The following is a 22,721-nucleotide window of genomic DNA, read 5'->3' as shown; positions in this document are numbered from 1 at the left end:
GCCCATCAGGCTCCCCCGTCCCTGGGACTCTCCAGGCAAGAACACTGGAGTGGGTTGCCATTTCCTTCTCCAATGCATGAAAGTGAAAAGTGAAAGTGAAGTCGCTCAGTCGTGTCTGAGTCTTAGTGACCCCATGGACTGCAGCCTACCAGGCTCCTCCATCCATGGGATTTTCCAGGCAAGAGTACTGGAGTGGGGTGCTATTGCCTTTCTGAAGAGTAGGGACTAGGATTGCTTTATTTTCAGTTTATATACCCACTTCTAATTTCACAGCTGATGTATCACATGATCACAATGAAAATAAATGACTGAACGTATAACAGAATCATCACCAGATATATTAGAGCCTCTGTGTCTTAATGAAGTCTCTCTAGAACTTTTGATGAACCTATATTTTCATAGGATACCCTGAAATCCTTTAGAATTGTTATATAATTATTAATATTCTTTTTTTTATTAATATTCTTATTCCTTGTGATATAAGGTAGTGTGTATCACAATGACTTGAGAAGATATCCGTTATATATGCATCTACTTCAAACCCAGATCTGGGATTTGTATTCTCAGGAAAAATATTTGATATTACATGCTTTGAGAAAGCATTCAAAGTGATTTTAATAAGCACTACTAGATGGACAACACCACAATGTAGTTATGAACTGTAGTATATTTTATTTGCCATATCAAATTATATCTGTTACAAAACATAGTCCATTTCACTAACCTTTTAAAGAACCAAAACTTTTATTTTACTTCTTATTGAATGTAATTGACTTGCAAAATTATATTATGTTCATATGTACAACAAAGTAATTCAATATTTTACTAATATATGTTATAAAATTATCACCATGATATTTACTTACCATCACACCATATAAAATTATAATGATATGATTAACTGTATTCAATATTGGTGAACGTTGCATTCTTGTGAATTTACTTCATGACTGGAAACTTGCACATCTTAATCTCACCTATTTCACTAATCATGCCCCCGACCCTTTCCCTCTGGCAACCACCAGTTGTTCCTTGTACCTATGAGTCTGTTTCTGCTTTATGTTTCTTCATTTCTTTTGTTATTTAGATTCTACATGTAAGTGAAATCATATGGTGTTTGTTTTTTTCTGACTCAATTATTTTGTTTAGCATAATACCCTCTAAGTCCATCCATATTGTCCAAATGGTGAGATTTCATCCTTTTTATGACTGAGTAATATTCCATTGCATGGAATATGTTATTTCAGGTTTTGATGAATGCTTTGAAATGAAGTAAATAGGCTACAGGACAAATGATTAAATAAGCGTATCTGTAGGTGGTGTGCTGATTTCATGATACAAGAGATGAAGATAAAGATGATACAAGGGATAAAGGATGAAGGTGGATTTCATGATACGATTCCAGATACCAAAATATTTCTCCAAAAGGATATGAGGTATAAAAATTTTTTAAAAATCTGAACTTCTAAGAGAAATTTTAAAATGTACATAACAAAATAATAAATCCATAAATTATATCTGAATTAAAATTATTGCAAATTAAACAGGCAAGTAAAAGATATGCATTGTTTTCAAAAAAGGTAGACTTACATAATGTATTGAGGCCATAGAGGAAATTTCAACAAATGCCAAGTACTTGATATCATCATGCTTTGTTCAGTATAATAGAATAGAATAGACTATGAAAACTCTTTTTCAGCAATTCTGCAGAGTTTAAAGGGTCTCAGACACCTGACCAGGGATTGAACTCAGTCCAGGCCAGTGAAAGCCAGGAATCCTAACTACTAGGATGCCAGGAAACTCCCAGAATAAGAAACATTTTAAACTATATGAATTTATTGGGTTATGCTGGGTCTTAGTTGCAACAAGCGAGATCTTCAATCTTCATTGCAGCATGTGGGATCTCTTTTTAGCTGAGCGTGCAAACTCTTAGTTGTGGCATGTGGGATTTAGTCCCCCAAGCAGGGATGAGATGCAGGCCCCCTGCACTGGGAGCATGGAGTCTTAGCTATTAGACCCCAGGGAAGTCCCCGGAATAAGATTTAAAAAAAAAATTAAATCAAATATATGAGAACAAAAATTAAAAAGTGAAAATAGTGAAAACCCAATATAATCTTTTACCTGGGAGAAAATGGGGACTAATATTGCCCTAATAATGTGAAGTTTGGTTTGGAGGTGAGTCCTCTTTCATCACAGTCAACATTCTCTCCATGCTTGTTGATAATGTTGCCTTGGTACAGCTAGGGTGAGCTTGCAAAGCCACTCATGTTCAATGACCTGTGTGATCTGGTGAGGTTGGCAGAACAAGGACCATTGGCAGAAAAAAAAGTGAAAATAACATTAATAGTATTTTGCATACTGTAGAATTCTTAATGTTACCTGGTAGAAAGAACTGGAAAACCAAAAGAAAAAAAATGAAATAAATAGTATAACATTTGTTTACAAACAAATTCCAAATAGTGTAAAGCTCCCATCAAGAGGTTATATTTTCTATTACAATTGTGATTTGGGAAAGTTTTCATGGAAATGCCCCCAAAATTGCTGTAATATAGAGATGTTGCATTTCTCTCATGAAGAAAACAACTTACATCTTTAATTGCTCAAATGAAGGCTTTTTATTTCATTGAGTTTTTCAGGTATCACATTATATAATATTAAATATTTTCCATCAACTATTCACTCCATATATTATTTTATGATGTAACTGGGGCTTCCCAGGTAGCCCTACTAGTTAAAAAAATTCTGCAGGAGACATGAGAAGTGGGTTCAATGCATTAAATGTACCTTCAAAATATTATTCAAAAATGTTCTAGGCAGATATTTTCTTGTTCTTATTTTTAATGGTAAAGATTAATGTTTCTTCATTAAATATAATAATTTGGGCATATATTATATTATTCTTGGGGGTTTCATTGGAATTATATATGAATTTTATCAAATGTTTTTTGGAAAATCTTGAAAGAATATGTTCTTATTTCCCCTTAGGAATATTAAAATGATAAAATATATTAATAGAGTTCTCCTTTGCTAATTGGGATTAAAGTCTCCTTGGTCATGGTATATTATCTACAGTGATTTATTTATTTGACAATATTTTGTTTAGTATTCTCACCTGTATCCTGCAGCCTTTTTTAATTTCTGTGTTACCAGAACTTGCTCTTACTTCGTCTTCTTCATTTACTATTTACATGTTGCTTTAAAAGGGAATATTTCCTACTTCTTCTAAACTCTGTAAAAGTTTGAATCACATGAAAATTAAACGTTACTTTTAAGCATCTTTAATTCAAAAGTATAGACTTGTGAAATAATCTGGATCCTCCATATCTATGGGGATCATACCTTGACTACTTCCCATCCATGTTCTGCATGGTTATCTAACTCTTAAGATATTATACTTTCTTTTTGAACTTTATAAAGCCTGAGTTACAATGAATCTTAAGATACATCATTATTTTATGTATCTTCTAAAATAAATATTGCTAATAAATCTATTATGTAATGCATCTATTTTTAAAATTGATTTGAATTATATTGCCCATTTAGTGGAAAAGACTTTTAATACTTATTTAGCTGTAGAGATTTATCATTTACTTTTCTGAATATACAAATTATAATCCCCCTCCATTCCATAATGCTACATTATTACATATGCAGTTCTCTTGAGAGAGAACTTTCTAATATATATGACTTTGGGTCAGTTATTCAACTTCCTTATGTGTCATGGTTCACAGGTAAATTTGATAATAATAATTCTTAAGGGATTAAATAAAATAATGTATGTGAAGTATGCATAAGAATTGCTCAACAAATGATGCAATTGTTATTTTTCTTCCTTAGTAAATGAGGTCAGCATTCATCTCTGTTTTCTAGCTCTGATATTGTAGTTTTATTTCTTTTAAAAAATGTTTTTAATAATTTGGATGGGTGTAAAAGAGAAGTTAAAACATATAGTTGAGTAAGATCAAGAAAGAGAAACTTTGACTACACATTCTGAACACATAACTCTATAGTTTATTAGTTAGTGTTTTAGTCATGTCCCTTCTTTTCTTACCAAGCTGTATCTAAGATGCTGAAATCAGGTGCCACATATTCTTTAAGTGTTATTCTTCACTGTTCTTGGCATGTGCAGACATGCTTCAGTCAAATCCGACTCTTTGCGACTATATGGACTGTAGCCCACCGGGCTCCTCTGTCCATGGAATTCTCCAGGCAAGAATACTGGAGTGGATTGCCATGCCCTCCTCCAGGGAATCTTTCGGACCCAGGGATCAAACCCACTTCTCTTTACATCTTCTGAATTGGCATGTGTGGTCTTTACCACTATCACCACCTGGCATAGAGCTAGGGACATAGCAGGTATTCAGCAAATGTGTGTTGAGTTAAAACCACAACCAAAGTCATTAAACCATGGTAATTTTCCTCTAAGCATTCATACTTGGGTTCAGTCTCAAGCTAGATGAATAGAACAGTAGAATCACTACGTTCCCAGGCCTGTTTCTGAAAGGCAGGGTTTCAACTCTGTTCCCTATAGACCAAGTGTACAGATCACAAAACATATTCACTTGCCCTTCCAGTTGTCAGCCTATGCAGAAGATCAATGAATGAAATAGGCCCCAAAGGCAAAACCATTCTCATTTTCAGTGGCACCTACGGCCAAGGTTGAAGCAGATTAACAGAGGTGATACAGGGCTAGTGCAAATGTCCTCTAGAGAAAAAGAAATTCATTTCCAAGACTTGTCAGTCAAACTCATGAAAGCCATATCTGCTCTTTTTTAAAAGATAAAATCAACCTATAGAATTTTCTGATATTTGGTTTCAGAATTACCAGCTTTCTATGAGTTTTAAGGTATGTACTTCAACCCAGTAATATAGAAATAGCCATAGCATAAGGCTTCATTGTGTGTATAACATTTTATCTTTAAATTACCTTATACTTAGAGAAAATTTTCAAGAATAATACAGGGAACTTTATGACAATATTTTTCCAGAATGACCACTTTTCCTTTTGCTTCACTGGTTTTATCATTCTCTGTCTGCATATGTGTCTTTGTGAGTGTGTGTGTGCATGTATGCAACATATTTTTTTTCAAAATAGTTTGAGAGTAAAATTGATATCATGATCTTTATCAATAAATATTTTCATTTACTTTTTAATGAGGTACAATGACTTACAACGTTATATTAGTTTCAGGTGTACAGATAGTGATTTGGTATTTTTATACACTATGAAATGATCACCATGATAAGTCTAGTTACCATCAGTAACCATGCAAAGTTATTACAATATTATTGACTGTATTATATCTTCATGATGTTTATTTTAAAACTAGATTTTCTTAGTTGTTTAGAAAAGGGTATTCTCTTACATTACCAATGTAAAATTACCAAAATCAGAAAATTTAACATTAATCACAAAATTATCATCTAACCCATAGTTAATGCTTAATATTTTTAAAATTTTCTCAGTGATGTTCTCTGTAGCTATTCCTTGATACAGGAATACCTATAAGATTTATTTGTGAAATCTTCCTAGTTTCCTTTAATCTCAGCATTTATTTATCTTAAACTTGATTATTGAGTCAACTATTTTATAAAATACACCACGATATCTGTGCATTATCGTACCTTATGAATATATATTTTCTATGCATTTTTGGCAATTATCAGAGAAATGAAGCTGTTCCCTTCCCCACAAATTGTAACAGGAAGCACATCATGTTAGTGATGTCACTTTGATTATTCTCTTAAAATGGGGTCCATCTGGTTTCTTGACAGTAAAGTTATGATTTTTCTGAATTGTCATAAGTAATTTGTGTGATGCTTTGAGATTAAACATCTTTTTATAATCTTTATTAATTTTAGCAATCATTTTGAAGATGATCTAACTTTATCATTCTTTCTGTATTTATTAGCTGGTATTCTACTGAATAAGTTTTCCCTTCTCTCATATTAATTAATTTGTTTACTTGCATCAATATGAGCTCATGAATTTCTATTTTTAGTCAGTGGATAAGATTGCATTCTCATCACTATTTCTTTAAATAATTAAACAGCCCTATATTTGGTCAATGCAAACCCCTTCAATCTGGCTTAAGTTGTCTTCTGTCTTAAGATTTTCCTTAACACAAGGCTCACTATCAAGTTCCCACTTTTTATTATTTGTCAATCCCTTCTCCAACACTGACAAATATGGTTCCCACTAGCCTTAATATTTGTATCTATTTTCCTAAGAAATTAGACAGTTAGCAGTAAGTTAACAGTTAGTTACTAACTCATACTATCATTCCACCAGAAAAAAGCAAATCCACAAACTAGAGTTCAGTAATGAAGATATTAACGTTAAGAAATGTTATCATTTTTTTGTAAAATTTATACACAGTAGATGCATAATTCTTGAATGGACAGTTCAGTGAATTTTGACAAACTCATAAGCCTATGTAAAGTGCAGCCCTATCTGGATAAAGGACATTCCCGTTACCTCAGTAAATTCCTTTATATTGTTTCCCACTCAATCACAAGCCACCCAAAATCAGGGAATAATATTTTTATAATAAAATTACTATAAAAATACCTGCTGGCACTATTAATCAAATTGTATTATGTCTATAGACTAATCTGAGAGATCTGACACTTCAACAACAGTAAATCTGATAATCATGTATCCTTCCATGAATATAGGTCTGTTTTTATTTTTCAGTAACACTTTATAAAGTTATATGTACAAACTTTGTCTGAGTTGTTAGATTTATCCCTAAGTATTTTATGTGTTTTTTGATATTATAGTGCATGATACTGATTTTTATTTTATTTTCAATGTGTCTATTCCTGCTGCTGCTGCTGCTGCTAAGTCGCTTCAGTCGTGTCCGACTCTGTGCGACCCCATAGACGGCAGCCCACCAGGCTCCCCCGTCCCTGGAATTCTCCAGGCAAGAACACTGGAGTGGGTTGCCATTTCCTTCTCCAATGCAGGAAAGTGAAAAGTGAAAGTGACGTCGCTCAGTCGTGTCCGACTCCTCGAGACCCCATGGACTGCAGCCCACCAGGCTCCTCCCTCCATGGGATTTTCCAGGCAAGAGTACTGGAGTGCGGTGCCATTGCCTTCTCCAGTGTCTACCCCTAGTATATCACAAAAAAGAAAAAAATCGATTTTGTAACGCATTGGTCACAATGTTCCTTTGGTTTTAAAGTAAAAACAAACAAACAAAAAAACACATTTTTTTTTGTTTTGTTTTCACCAAGAGCTTTGTATTTATTTTCCTAAGTGAACAATATATTCACTGGTTTGTTCCACTACCTTCTGCCATTTTTAAAGGCAACTTCATAATTACATCTTCCCAAAACTTTTTATCTTTTTGAGCAAAGAGCTGTTCCAAGTGCCTTTTACAGTTTTCCAGGGAATGGAAATTTTTTCCATTAAGAAAATTTTGTAAAGACCTAATTAAATGCAAATCCAAAGATGCAATGTCTGGTGAATACAGCAGATGAATCAGAACTTCCCAGCCAAGATGTAACAGCTTTTTCCTGATCATCAAATAAACATATGCTCTTGTGTTATCCTGATGGAAGATTATATATTTTCTGTTGACTAATTCTGGATGCTTTTTGTCAAGTGCTGCTTTCAGTTGATCTAATTCAGAGTGGTACATTTTGGAATTAATAATTTACTTTTCCAAAAGGAGCTTATAATAGGACTCCCTTCCAATCCCACCATATATACAACATCACTTTCTTTGAATGAAGATCAGCATTTGGTGTGGTTGGTAGTGGTTCATTTCACTTGCTCCATGATCTTCCATTCCACATTATCATACAGTATTCACTATTCATTGCTCATCACAATTTGTTTTAAAAATGGGAAGTTTTTCTAACATTTAAGTATGGAATCACATACAGAAATATGATCAAGAAGTGTTTTTCATTTATGTGTAACACAAATGTTAAGGCAATTAACATAACCAAGCTGGTGTAAATGATTTTCAAAGCTTGATTTGGATATTTTGAGTATGTCAGCTATCTCCTGCATTGGTATAACACTGAATATTCCCAATTAATATACTGATTTGATAGCTATCAACTTCAACTGGTCTACCCAACCATGGAGCATTGTCCAGTGAGAAATCTCCAGCATGAAACTTTCAAACCACGTTTACACACTTGATCAGTCACAGTAGTTTCTCCATATGCTTCACAAATCTTTTATTTTCATTTCAATTGCATTTTTACTTTGTCTGAAATAATAAAGCTCAACAGGTTGAAATATGTACTCTTTTTCTTCCATCTTCAATGTTAAAAATGGCTACACAAAAATTCACCAATTTTGATAATTGCTTTTAAATGCATGATGATATGACAGCTGTTTTAACAATACAGTTTAAGAAAAATATCTCAGTAAAGTTAAAGGCAACTAAGCACTACTAGAGCCATCATACAGGAAGAAAACAGTGAACATTTTGGTCAACCCAATATATTGGCCAACTGTCCTGTGACCTTGCAAAATCCCCATGAATGTTCTAAATTAATTGCTTTGTAGACTTCTTGAGATTATTTTATGTAGACAATAATTTAATCTGAATTTTTTTTTCTTTTTCCAATCTTTATGCCTGTTGTTTTGCTGTGTTTTCTTATTGAATTTTTTTGTAATTGTATTTTATTTTTAAACTTTACAATATTGTATTGGTTCTGCCATATATCAAAATGAATCCGCCACAGGCATACATGTGTTCCCCATCCTGAACCCTCCTCCCTCCTCCCTCCCCATACCATCCCTCTGGGTCAATTTTTAAGAGACTTCCAGATAATAGTAAATACAAGATGTGAGATTAGATAACTACGTCTTTTTTTTTTTTTTTTTTAATTTAATTGGGGTATAGTTGCCTTACAAAGTTGTGTTTGTTTCTTCAATACAGTGAAACAACTCAGCCATGTGTATCTATATATATCCTCTCTTCTGGCCCTCCCTCCCTCCCTTCTCCATTCCACTCATCTAGGTCAACACAGAGTACTGAACTGAGCTCCCTGTGCTATACAGCAGGTCCCCACTAGCTATCTATTACTATTTTACACATGGCAATCCCAATTTCCCAATTCATCCCACCTCTTCCCCTCCACTGTGTCCATACATTCATTGTGTACATCTGCATTTCTACCTCTGCTCTGCAAATAGGCTCAAATCTAGAGGTAAACCCACACATCTACAGTCACCTGCTGCTGCTAAGTCGCTTCAGTCATGTCCGACTCTGTGAGACCCCATAGATGGCAGCCCACCAGGCTCCCCCGTCCCTGGGATTCTCCAGGCAAGAACACTGGAATGGGTTGCCATTTCCTTCTCCAATGCATGAAAGTGAAAAATGAAAGTGAAGTCCCTCAGTCATGTCCAACTCTTAGCGACCCCATGGACTGCAGCCTACCAGGCTCCTCCATCCATGGGACTTTCCAGGTAAGAGTACTGGAGTGGGGTGCTGTTGCCTTCTCCACAGTCACCTAATCTATGACAAAGAAGACAAGGATATACAATGGAGAAAAGATAGCCTCTTCAGTAGTGGTGCTGGGAAAACTAGACAGCTAAATGTAAAAGAATAAAATTAAAGCAGTCCCTAATACCATACACAAAAGTAAACTAAAAATTTATTAAAGACCTAAATGTAAGACTAGACACTATAAAAAACACACTTTGACATAAATCACAGATAGAACTCTTTTGACCCATCTCCTAGTATAATGAAAACAAACAGAAAACAAATTGGATGTAATTAAACTTAAAAGCTTTTGCACAGCAAAGAAAACCATAAACAAGACAAAAAGACAGCCCTCAGAATGGGGAGGAACACTCGCAAAGTAACTGAAGAAGGTATTAATTTCCAAAATATACAAACAGCTTATGCAGCTCAACAACAAAAGCAAACATCCAATCAAAAAAAATGGACTGAAGACCTAAATAGACATTTCTCCAAAATAAATAATTATATTTTGTTTCTAATCTTACATGGTGGTGTTGCAGTTACCATAGCTGCTTCATAATCTATGTCAAAATGTAGTAAAATAAAACCAATATTTTATTATTATGACCAATTTTCTTAGACTATTAAACAAGAAAAATGATTTGTCTCTGTTCAATCTCAGGGACTTTTGCAAGGAAGACTAAAAACTTTTGCAAGGCTGAGGAAGACTCAAACAATGGAGGCTAAAATTATGTTTATGTGCTTTCACTGATATGTCTAGTGATTTAATTCTGGTTGTCAGTTGAGACCTCTGCTGGAACTGTTTACTGGAGGACCTACATACGGTTTCTCTGGGTTTTCCAAACTAACATTTTAACAGCGATCATGTAGTCAGAGTCTGTGCCCTCATACATGTGAAAACTAGGCCAAAAAACCTTTATGATTTCGCCTTGGAAGTCAAATGTATAATTTCTACTTTGCTACATTGGTCAATGTAGTTATATACCTGAACATATTGAAGTGGACCAAATATATGCTCCAACTGTTGATGAGCCAGAATAGAAGGTCACAGGGCAGGAAATACGTGGGATGGGAAATTTTGCCACAGAAAGTATAATTAGCTGTCAATGTTTTACATCCACCCTTTATCAGATTGAGATAGTTTTGTTCTATTCCTGATTTGTTGGGATATTTTATCATAAAAACATGTGACATAATCATGGAATTATTCTTTTGTTTTTACTAATGAGGTAAATTATGTTGACTTCTCAGTTATTAGCTATCCTTGAATTGCTTGGATGAATTCTACTTGTGCATATTGCCTTATCCTTTTAATATACTGCTGTACTGCAAATTGCTAACATATTTTAAAGAAAACTTGCATCTATGTTTATAAGATATATATGATTATAATTTAATTTTTATTCATTTTGTTATATCAGATTTATGCTGGCCTTATAAAATGAGTTAGGAAGTGTTCCTTTTTTTTAAGTTGGAAAAATAAATTTTATTTTATTTATTTATTTTTACTTTACAATATTGTATTGGCTTTGCCATACATTGACATGAATCCACCACGGGTGTACATGTGTTCCCCATCCTGAACCCCCCTCCCACCTCCCTCCCCATCCCATCCCTCTGGGTCATCCCAGTGCACCAGCCCAGAGCATCCTGTATCATGTATCTAACCTGGACTGGCCATTCATTTCACATATGATAATATACATGTTTCAATGCCATTCTCCCAAATCATCCCACCCTCACCCTCTCCCACAGAGTCCAAAAGACTGATCTATACATCTGTGTCCCTTTTTCTGTCTCACATACAGGGTTATTGTTACCATCTTTCTAAATTCCATATATATGCGTTATTATACTATACTGGTGTTTTTCTTACTTCACTCTGTATAATAGGCTCCAGTTTAATCCACCTCATTAGAACTGATTCAAATGTATTGTGTGTATATGTGCCACAGCTTTCTTATCCATTCATCTGCTGATGGACATCTAGGTTGCTTCCATGTCCTGGCTATTATAAATAGTGCTGCGATGAACACTGGGGTACGTGTGTCTCTTTCACATTGGTTTTCACATTCTCTTTTGGTTTCCTCAGTGTGTATGCCCAGCAGTGGGATTGCTGGGTCATATCGCAGTTCTATTTCCAGTTTTTTAAGGAATCTCCACACTCTTCTCCATAGTGGCTGTACTAGTTTGCATTCCCACCAACGGTGTAAGAGGGTTCCCTTTTCTCCACACCCTCTCCAGCATTTATTGCTTGTAGACTTTTGGATCGCAGCCATTCTGACTGGTGTGAAACAGTACCTCAAAGATTTGCATTTCTCTGATAATGAGTGATGTTGAGCATCTTTTCATGTGTTTGTTAGCCATCTGTATGTCTTCTTTGGAGAAATTATTTGTCTATTTAGTTCTTTGGCCCATTTTTTGATTGGGTCATTTATTTTTCTGGAATTGAGTTGCAGGAGTTGTTTGTATATTTTTGAGATTCTTTGTCAGTTGCTTCATTTGCTATTATTTACTCCCATTCTGAAGCCTGTCTTTCCTATCTTCAATATTTTCTGAAATAGTGTTTTTAAATTGTTATTATGTTTTCCTTAAATATTTGACAGAATTGAAAAAGTAAACTATTGTTGTTTTAGTTTAAGAGATTTTTTTGTGTTAGTTTTTTTTTAATTTGTATTCATTTAATTTTTTACTGTGCTGGAGCTTCTCCACTTGAACAGTAAATTCTATTTGGATGTGGATAAGTCTGTGGGAGAAGGTTTTTAATAACTTATTTAGTTGGTAGAAGACTATCCATTTTTTCTACTTCATCTCATTTCAGTTTTTGTACACTGTGCCTTTCTAGGAGTTTGCTCATTCCATCAAATGTCTCAAATGTATTGGCAAAATATTATTAATGATTGTATTTTATTATCATTTTAATTTCTATAAAATATGCAGAAATTTATAATTTTCATTCTTATTCCAATTGATCAGTCTTGCTGGCTATTAATCTTTTCAATAGTCATCTTTGGTTTGATAAACTTCTCTAATCTGTCTTTTATTTTGTTGTCTTCTGTTTATTTTATCTCTCTACTTATTTTTGCTTTTATTTACTCATGAGGTATAAACATTGATAATTGACTTCAATAATTATCCTTCTCTTAATTCTTAGGTTATTTAAAATATAAAATTTCCTCTAAACACTATTTTGTTGCATGTCCCAAATATTTAACACTTCATTTTATAAATGTTTTGAGTATTCTGTAGTTTCTCTTGTGATTTATTACTTGCATTTATGTCATTTAAACTATGTCATTTAGTTTGAAAATATTTGGGATTTTCCTTGGTATATATAAATAGCTTCTAATTTTACTTCAGTGTAGTGAGAAAATATGGGCTTCCCTGGTAGCTCAGCTGGTAAAAAGTCCATCTGCAATGCAGGAGACCTCTGTTTGATTCCTGGGTCAGGATGGTCCCCTGTAGAAGGGATAGGCTACCCACTCCTGTATTCTTGGGCTTCTCTGGTGGTTCACTCGGTAAAGAATCCTCCTGCAATGTAGGAGACCTGGATTCAACCCCTGGTTTGAGAAAATTCCCCAGAGGAGGGCATGGCAACCCATTCCAGTATTCTAGCATGCAGAATCCCATGGACAGAGGAGCATGGCGGGCTGCAGTCCTTGACTAGACCTTCTTGTATGGGCTAGCATATGGCATATCTTGGTGAAATACCATTTTCATTTGAAAACAATGTGTATTTTGCAGTTATCTTCTGATATTTCTATGAATATCAAATAGGTCATACTGTCTGTGTGCAGTCCTTGACTAGACCTTCTCGTATGGGCCAGCATATGGCATATCTTGGTGAAATGCCATTTTCATTTGAAAACAATGTGTATTTTGCAGTTATCTTATGATATTTCTATAAATATCAAATAGGTCATACTGTCTGTGTTATTCAGATCTTCAACCCTTACTGATTTTTGTGTCTAATGTTCTATAAACATTACTGAGAAATATTTCTTAAAATATTTAATTCTTAATGAAGTAAACATATCTGTGTGCAATATTTCACTTTATCTTAGGCAGTAATTTTTGTCTAGTAGTTTATTTCATCTAATATTAACATAGTGTATACAGCTATGGGCATAATAATGGCCCACTAAAATTGTCTACATACTAATTCCTGGAAACTGTGAAAAAGTTATGGAAAAGGGAAATTAAGGTTTTAAATCAGCTAACCTTTAAATCAGCTGGGCAGATTACACTGAATTTTCTGAGTAGGTCCAATGCAAACATGAGGATTTTTATAAGCTAAAAAGTGAGGAAAAGTTAGACGCAGGTAAGGGAGTGTGGCACAAAAAATCAACAGTCAGAATGATTTGATTGCCTATTGTTTCTAGAAGTGGGAAAGGCAAAGAAATGGATTTGTCCTTTGAAGCAATACAGACTTGCCTCCACCTTGAATTTAGCTCAGTGGGACTCATTTTTCACTTCTGACCTCCAAAATTAAGATAACATGTTTGCATTGTTTTAAGAAGCTGAATTTGTGATAATTTGTCAGTAGAGTAGTAAGAAATTAATAGACCGACAAAGTGAATCAGTTATACATATATCAACTCTTTTTTAGATTCTTATCTCATATAGGTCATTACAGTGTATTGCGTAGAGTTTCCTTTGCTATTATCTAGTTTGTATATCAGATCAGATCAGATCAGATAAGTCGCTCAGTCGTGTCCAACTCTTTGTGACCCCATCAATCACAGCACGCCAGGCCTCCCTGTCCATCACCAACTCCCGGAGTTCACTCAGACTCACGTCCATCGAGTCCGTGATGCCATCCAACCATCTCATCCTCTGTCATCCCCTTCTCCTCCTGCCCCCAATCCCTCCCAGCATCAGAGTCTTTTCCAATGAGTCAACTCTTCGCATGAGGTGGCCAAAGTACTGGAGTTTCAGCTTTAGCATCATTCCTTCCAAAGAAATCCCAGGGCTGATCTCCTTCAGAATGGACTGGTTGGATCTCCTTGAAGTCCAAGGGACCCTCAAAAGTTTTCTCCAACACCATAGTTCAAAAGCATCAATTCATCGGTGCTCAGCTTTCTTTATTGTAGGAAGAAATGGCAACCCACTCCAGTGTTCTTGCCTGGAGAATCCCAGGGACGGGAGAGCCTGGTGGGCTGCCGTCTCTGGGGTTGCACAGAGTCAGACACGACTGAAGTGACTTAGCAGCAGCAGCAGCAGCAGCAGCTTTCTTTATAGTCCAACTCTCACATCCATACATGACCACAGGAAAAACCATAGCCTTGATTAGACGAACCTTTGTTGGCAAAGTAATGTCTCTGCTTTTGAATATGCTATCTAGCTTGGTCATAACTTTCCTTCCAAGGAGTAAGCGTCTTTTAATTTCATGGCTGCAGTCACCATCTGCAGTGATTTTGGAGCCCAGAAAAATAAAGTCTGACACTGTTTCCACTGTTTCCCCATCTAGTTCCCATGAAGTGATGGGACCAGATGCCATGATCCTCGTTTTCTGAATGTTGAGCTTTAAGCCAACTTTTTCACTCTCCACTTTCACCTTCATCAAGAGGCTTTTGAGTTCCTCTTCACTTTCTGCCATAGGGGTGATGTCATCTGCATATCTGAGGTTATTGATATTTCTCCTGGCAATCTTGATTCCAGCTTGTGCTTCTTCCAGTCCAGCGTTTCTCATGATGTACTCTGCATATAAGTTAAATAAGCAGGGTGACAATATACAGCCTTGACGTACTCCTTTTCCTATTTGGAACCAGTCTGTTGTTCCACGTCCAGTTCTAACTGTTGCTTCCTGACCTGCATACAAATTTCTCAAGAGGCATATCAGGTGGTCTGGTATTTCCATCTCTTTCAGAATTTTCCACAGTTTCTTGTGATCCACACAGTCAAAGGCTTTGGCATAGTCAATAAAGCAGAAATAGATGTTTTTCTGGAACTCTCTTGCTTTTTCCATGATCCAGCGGATGTTGGCAATTTGATCTCTAGTAGAGTGTATATGTCAATCCAAATCTTCCGATTTACCCGAATTTCATTGTTGCCTGGTAACCATAGGATTATTTTTTCATCAAGAAAATTCTTTTTAAAAGAACATAAGCAACAAGAATATATTGCATAGCCCACAGAATTATAGCCATTATCTTGTAATAAATATTAATGGAGTATAATCTATAAAAATATGGAATACTATGCTGTATACCTGAAATTGATATATTATTGAAAATCAACTATAGTTCAATAAAAACAAATATTATTTAAAAGAGAAACTAATAGACCAGTCTTCTTTTGCTTAATTTTTCTATAGTATATAATTTTTATACTTTTATTTTCATCTTATCTGTATCATATTTTAGAATATTCATAGATGAATCTTAATTTATATCTTATTTAGCAGTCTTTAACTTAAAACTGGAGTTTTCTGCTCAAATACATGCAATGTAATTATTCATACTGATGGAATTTTTTCTAATTTTCTTTTGAGTTAAATAAATTTTGGTTTTATATTTTAATATATCTATTGGATTTTAGATATGACTCATTTCATTCTTTACTAGTTTTTCTAGAAATTTTAGTGTATGATTAACAAATGGCACTCAATTTATATTAAATGTTGTAAAGCTTAATTAAATGTTGTTAGATATCTGTAATTTCTTTCCACCATTTACGCTATCATCATATGCACTCCTTTTATATATGTTGAAAAAATCATCACTCACAAGAGAGTGATATATCCTTTTCTTTAGGAAGTCATATGACTTTTAAAAAATTATTCAGGCTGGAAAGAAATATCAAAGGAAGACGAATCTATAGAATGCACAAAGTGTACTAACAATGGCAAATATATACATAAATATGAAAGAATAGTTTCAAAAATTACCTTATGGCTCTTTTACTACTACTCTAGGCAAATTCACTTAGCATTCTCTTTTGCATTCTTGAGTATGCTAAGTATCAGTTCATTTCAGCCTCTCAGTCATGTGTGACACTTTGCAACCCCATGGACTGCAGCATGCCAGACTTTCCTGTCCATCACCAACTCCTGGAGGCTGCTCAAACTCATGTCCGTCAAGTCGATGATGCTATCCAACCATCTCATTCTCTGGCATCCCCTTCTCCTCCTGCCTTCAATCTTTCTCAGCATCAGGGTCTTTTTCAATGACTCAGTTATTCACATCAAGTGTCCAAATTATTAGAGTTTCAGGCTTCAGCATCAGTCATTCCAATGAATATTCAGGGTTGATTTCCTTTAGGACTGACTGGTTTGATCTCCTTGCAGTCCAAGGGACCCTCAAAAGTTTTCTCCAACACCATAGTTCAAAAGCATCAATTCATCAGTGCTCAGCTTTCTTTATTGTCGGAGGAAATGGCAACCCACTCCAGTGTTCTTGCCTGGAGAATCCCAGGGACAGGGGAGCCTGGTGAGTTGCACAGAGTCAGACACCACTGAATTGACTTAGCAGCAGCAGCAGCAGCAGCAGCAGCAGCTTTCTTTATAGTCCAACTCTCACATCCATACATGACTACTGGAAAAACCATAGCTCTGACTACATGGACCTTTGTCAGCAAAGAAATGTCTCTGCTTTTTAATATGCTGTCTAGATTGGTCATTGTTTTTCTTCCAAGGAGCATCTTTTAATTTTATGGCTGCAGTCGCCATCTGCAGTGATTTTGGAGTCCAAGAATATAAAGTCTGTCATGTTTCCATTGTTTCCCCATCTATTTCTCATGAAAATGATGGGACAGGATGTCATGATCTTCTCTTTTTGAATAATGAGTTTTAAGCCAGCTTTTTCACTCTCCTCTTTCACTTTCATCAAGAGGCTCTTCCGTTCATCTTTGCTTCTTGCTGTAAAGGTGGTATCCTCTGCATATCTGAGGTTATTGATATTTCTCCCAGAAATCTTGATTCAAGCTTGTGCTTCATCCTGCTGAATGTTTCTCATGAGGTACTCTGCATACAGTTAAATAAGAAGGCTGATGATATACAGTCTTGACATACTGCTTTCCCAATTTTGAGCCAGTCTATTTTTCTACATCCTGACCTGCATACAAATTTCTCAGGAGGCAGGTAAGGTGTTCTGGTATTCCCATCTCTTTAAGAATTTTTCACAGTTTGTTGTGTTCCACACAGTCAAAGGTTTTGGCATAGTCAATAAAGCAGAATAGGTGTTTTCCTGGAAATCCCTTGCTTTTTCAATAATCCAATGGATGGTAGCAATTCGATCTCTGGTTCCTCTGTCTTTTCTAAATCCAGCTTGAACATCTGGGAGTTCTCAGTTCATGTACTGTTGAAGTCTCTCTTGGAGAATTTTGAGCATTACTTTGCTAGTGTGGGAGATGAGTGCAATTTTGTGGTAGTTTGAACATTCTTTGGCATTGCCTACTCCAGTACTCTTGCCTGGAAAAGCTCATGGACAGAGAAGCCTGGTAGACTGCAGTCCATGGGATTGCAAAGAGTGACTGAGTGACTTCATTTCACTTCACTTCACTTACTTTGGTACGGAATGGAAGTTTACTGGTGCACTGTATGCAGCACTTTCACAACATCATCTTTTAGGACTTGAAATAGCTCAACTGGAATACCATCACCTCCACTAGCTTTGTTTGTAGTGATGCTTCCTAAGGCCCACTTGACTTCAGACTCCAGGATGTCTGTCTGTAAGTGAGTGATCACACGATCATGGTTATCTGGATCATTGAGATCTATTTTGTATAGTCCTTCCACATATTATTGCCACTTTTTCTCAATATCTTCTGCTTCTGTTAGGTCCAATCCATTTCTATTCTTTATTGCACCCATCTTTGCATGAAATATTCCCTAGGTATTTCTAATTTTCTTGAAAAGATCTCTAGTCTATCCCAATCTATTGTCTTCCTCTATTTCTTTGCATTGATCACATAAGAAGACTCCCTTTTCTCTCCTTGCTATTCTTTGGAGCTCCTCATTCAAATGGGTGTATCTTTCCTTTTATCTTTTGCCTTTCACTTCTCTTTGTTTCTTAGCTATCTGTAAGGTCTCCTCACAACCATTTTGACTTTTTCATTTCTTTTTCTTTCTTTTTTCATTTCTTTTTCTTGATCACTGCTTCCTGTACAGTGTCACAAACCTCTGTCCATAGTTCTTCAGGCACTCTGTATATCAGATCTAATCCCTTGAATCTATTTGTCACTTCCACTATATAATCATATGGGATTTAATTTAGGTCATACCTGAACGGTCTATTAGTTTTCCCTATTTCTTCAATTTAAGTCTGAATTTTGCAATATGCAGTTCATGATCTGATCCTCAGTCAGCTCCTGCTCTTGTTTTAGCTGACTGTATAGAGCTTCTCCATCTTTGGATGCAAAGAAAAAAATCAATCTTATTTTGGCATTGACTGTTTGGTGACCTACATGTGTACAGTCCTCCCTTGTGTTGTTGGAAGAGGGTGTTTGCTATGGACAGTTCATTCTCTTGGCAAAACTCTGCTAGCCTTTGCCCTGCTTCATTTTGTACTCCAAGGCCAAACTTGCCTGTTGCTCCAGGTATCTCTGGATTTCCTACTTTTGCATTCCATTCCCATATGATGAAAAGGATATCATTTCCATTCAACTTCAGCTTCTTCAGCATTACTGATTGGGGCATAGACTTGAATTGCTGTGATACTGAATGGTTTGCCTTGGAAATGAACAGAGATCATTCTGTCATTTTTGAGTTTGCACCCAAGTATTGCATTCTGGACTCTTTTGTTGACATAAGGGCTACTCCACTTCTTCTAAGGGACTCTTGCCCACAGTAGTAGATATAATGATCATCTGAATTAAATTTGCCCATTCCAGTCCGTTTTAGTTCACTAATTCCTAATGTCAATGTTCACTCTTGACATTTCCTGTGTGACCACTTGCAGTTTGCCTTGATTCATGGACCTAACATTCTAGGTTCCTATGCAATATTGCTCTTTACAGCATCAGAATTTACTTCCATCACCTGTCACATCCAGAACTGGGTGTTGTTTTTGCTTTGGCTCCATCTCTTCATTCTGTCTGAAGTTTGAATGTGGGGTATCTTTTTTTGGTGGGATCCAACATTATCCAGCCAATGGTTTTTCAGCAGTGAGTTGCAATTTTGGAGTTCCTGTAGGAGAAGATGAGTGCATGTCCCTCTACTCAGCCATCTGGCAGAAGCACATATGCATGCAAGGTATATCATCTTTTGATAGTTTTCATTTCTCTTTGAAATTCCCCAGTCTGATTATTTATTTAACCTATATTTTTATTTAAGTTCTTAAGCATGTTTATAATAGCAGTTTTAATGCTCTTGCCAACTAATTTCAGTATTTTGATCATCTAAGCATATGGTTCCAATAATTGCCTTTTCTCTTAATAATTATTCACATTTTACTGTTCCTCCTTATGTTTAGAAAATTTGATTCAATATTGAAAATTATTGTTGATATGTTTAGAGGTTTCAGACTCTGATATCTTCTTCTAAAAAATGCTGATCTTTTATTCTATTGAAGACATTTAACTTAGCTGCCTCTTGAGAAATCTATATGCAGGTCAGCAAACAACAATTAGAACTGTACATGGAACAACGGACTGGTTCCAAATTGGGAAAGGAGTACGTCAAGGCTGTATATTGTCACCCTGCTTATTTAACTTGCATGCAGAGTACATCATGAGAAATGCTGGGCTGGATGAAGCACAAGCTGGAATCAAGGTTGCCTGGAGAAATATCAATAACCTCAGAAATGCAGATGACACCACCCTTATAGAGGAAAAAGAAGAAGAACTAAAGAGCCTCGTGATGAAAGTGAAAAAGGAGAGTGAAAAAGTTGGCTTAAAATTCAACACTCTGAAAACAAAGATCATGGCATCTGGTCCCATCATTTCATGGCAAATAGATGGGGAAATGATGGAAACAGTTAGAGACTTTATCTCTTTGGGCTCCAAAATCACTGCATATGTTGACTGCAGCCATGAAATTAAAATAAACTTGCTCCTTGGAAGAAAGGTTATGACCAACCTAGACAGCATACTAAAAAGCAGAGACATTACTTTGCCAACAAAAGTCCATCTAATCTCAGCTATGCTTTTTCCAGTAGTCATATATGGATGTGAGAATTGGACTATAAAGAAAGATAAGTGCTGAAGAATTGATGCTTTTGAACTGTGGTGCTGGAGAAGACACTTGAGAGTCCCTTGGATTGTAAGATCAAACCAGTCCATCCTAAAGGACATCAGTCCTGAATATTCATTGGAAGGACTGATGCTGACACTGAAACTCCAATACTTTGGCCATCTGATGTGAAAAACTGACTCATTTGAGAAAACCCTGATACTGGGAAAGACTGAAGGTGGGAGAAGAAGGGGATGACAGAGGATAAGATGGTGGATGGCATCACCAACTCAATGGACATGAGTTTGAATAAAAGCTGGGAATTGGTGATGAACAGGGAGGCCTGGTGTCCTACAGTTCATGTGGGCACAAAGAGTCAGCACAACTGAGCGACTGAACTGAACTGAACTGAACTTAGCTTCCCCTAAACCTGTAACTCTCATCCTTGTGATAGTAGCTGAAGTCCATATTCAATATTTTAGATGCAATTTCTTCAAGGGCCCTTGTTTCTCTTCTGTGGATATGTAAATAAAAAGTCATTTATGTAGTTAGAGATCTATACAAATTTGGGGACAGATTTTTCCAGGATTATTTCCATTCTGGAATTTATCAATTTTCAGACAGTTCCTAGGCCACTGTATAATCATAAGGGATTTGATTTAGGTCATACCTGAATGGGCTGGAAGAAGCACAAGCTGGAATCAAGATTGCTGGGAGAAATATCAATAACCTCAGATATGCAGATGACACCACCCGTATGGCAGAAAGTGAAGAGGAACTAAAAAGCCTCTTGATGAAGGTGAAAGAGGAGAGTGAAAAAGTTGGCTTAAAACTCAACATTCAGAAAACGAAGATCGTGGCATCTCGTCCCATCACTTCATGGGAAATAGATGGGGAAATAGTGGAAACAGTGTCAGACTTTATTTTGTTGGGCTCCAAAATCACTGCAGATGGTGACTGCAGCCATGAAATTAAAAGACTCTTACTCCTTGGAAGAAAAGTTATGACCAACATAGATAGCATATTGCAAAGCAGAGATATTACTTTGCCAACAAAGGTCCATCTAGTCAAGGCTATGGTTTTTCCTGTGGTCATGTATGGATGTGAGAGTTGGACTGTGAAGAAAGCTGAGTGCCAAAGAATTGATGCTTTTGAACTGTGGTGCTGGAGAAGAGTCTTGAGAGTCCCTTGGACTGCAAGGAGATCCAACCAGTCCATTCTGAAGGAGATCAGCCCTGGGATTTCTTTGGAAGGAATGATGCTAAAGCTGAAACTCCAGTACTTTGGCCACCTCATGCAAAGAGTTGACTCATTGGAAAAGACTCTGATGCTGGGAGGGATTGTGGTCAAAAGGAGAAGGGGACGACAAAGGATGAGATGGCTGAATCACATCACTGACTTGATAGACGTGAGTCTGAGTGAACTCCAGGGGTTGGTGACGGACAGGGATGCCTGGCGTGCTGCAATTCATGGGGTCACAAAGAGTCGGACATTACTGAGCAACTAAACTGAACTGAACTGATAATGGTCCAGTGGTTTTCCCTACTTTCTTCAATTTAAGTCTGAATTTTGCAATAAGCAGTTCATGATCTGATCCTCTGTCAGCTCCTGTTCTTGTTTTTGCTGAGTATATAGAGCTTTTCCATATTTGGCTGCAAAGATATAATCAATCTGATTTTGTTATTGACCATTTGGTGATGTTCATATGTAGAGTTATCTCTTGTATAGTTGGAAGATGGTGTTTGCTATGACCAGTGCATTCTCTTGGCCAAACTCTGTTAGCCTTTGCCTTACTTCGCTTTTATTCTAAGGCCAAACTTGCCTGTTACTCCAGGTATCTCTTGACTTTCTACTTTTGCATTTCATTTCCCTATGATGAAAAGGACATCTTTTTTTGGTGTTAGTTCTAGAAGGTCTTGTAGGTCTTCATAGAACCATTCAACTTCAGCTTCTTTGGCATTCTTGTTTGGAGCATAGACATAGATTACTGTGATACTGAATGTTTTGCTTTGGAAAGAACAGAAATCATTCTGACATTTTTGATATTGCACCAAAGTACTGCATTTTGAACTATTTTGTTAACTATGAAGGCTACTCCACTTCTAAGAGATTCTTGCCCATGGTAACAGATATAATGGTCATCTGAATTAAGT

Source organism: Bos mutus, chromosome 24 (assembly GCF_027580195.1).
Source record: "Bos mutus isolate GX-2022 chromosome 24, NWIPB_WYAK_1.1, whole genome shotgun sequence".
Taxonomy (NCBI): domain Eukaryota; kingdom Metazoa; phylum Chordata; class Mammalia; order Artiodactyla; family Bovidae; genus Bos; species Bos mutus.
This window is presented reverse-complemented; position numbering follows the sequence as displayed.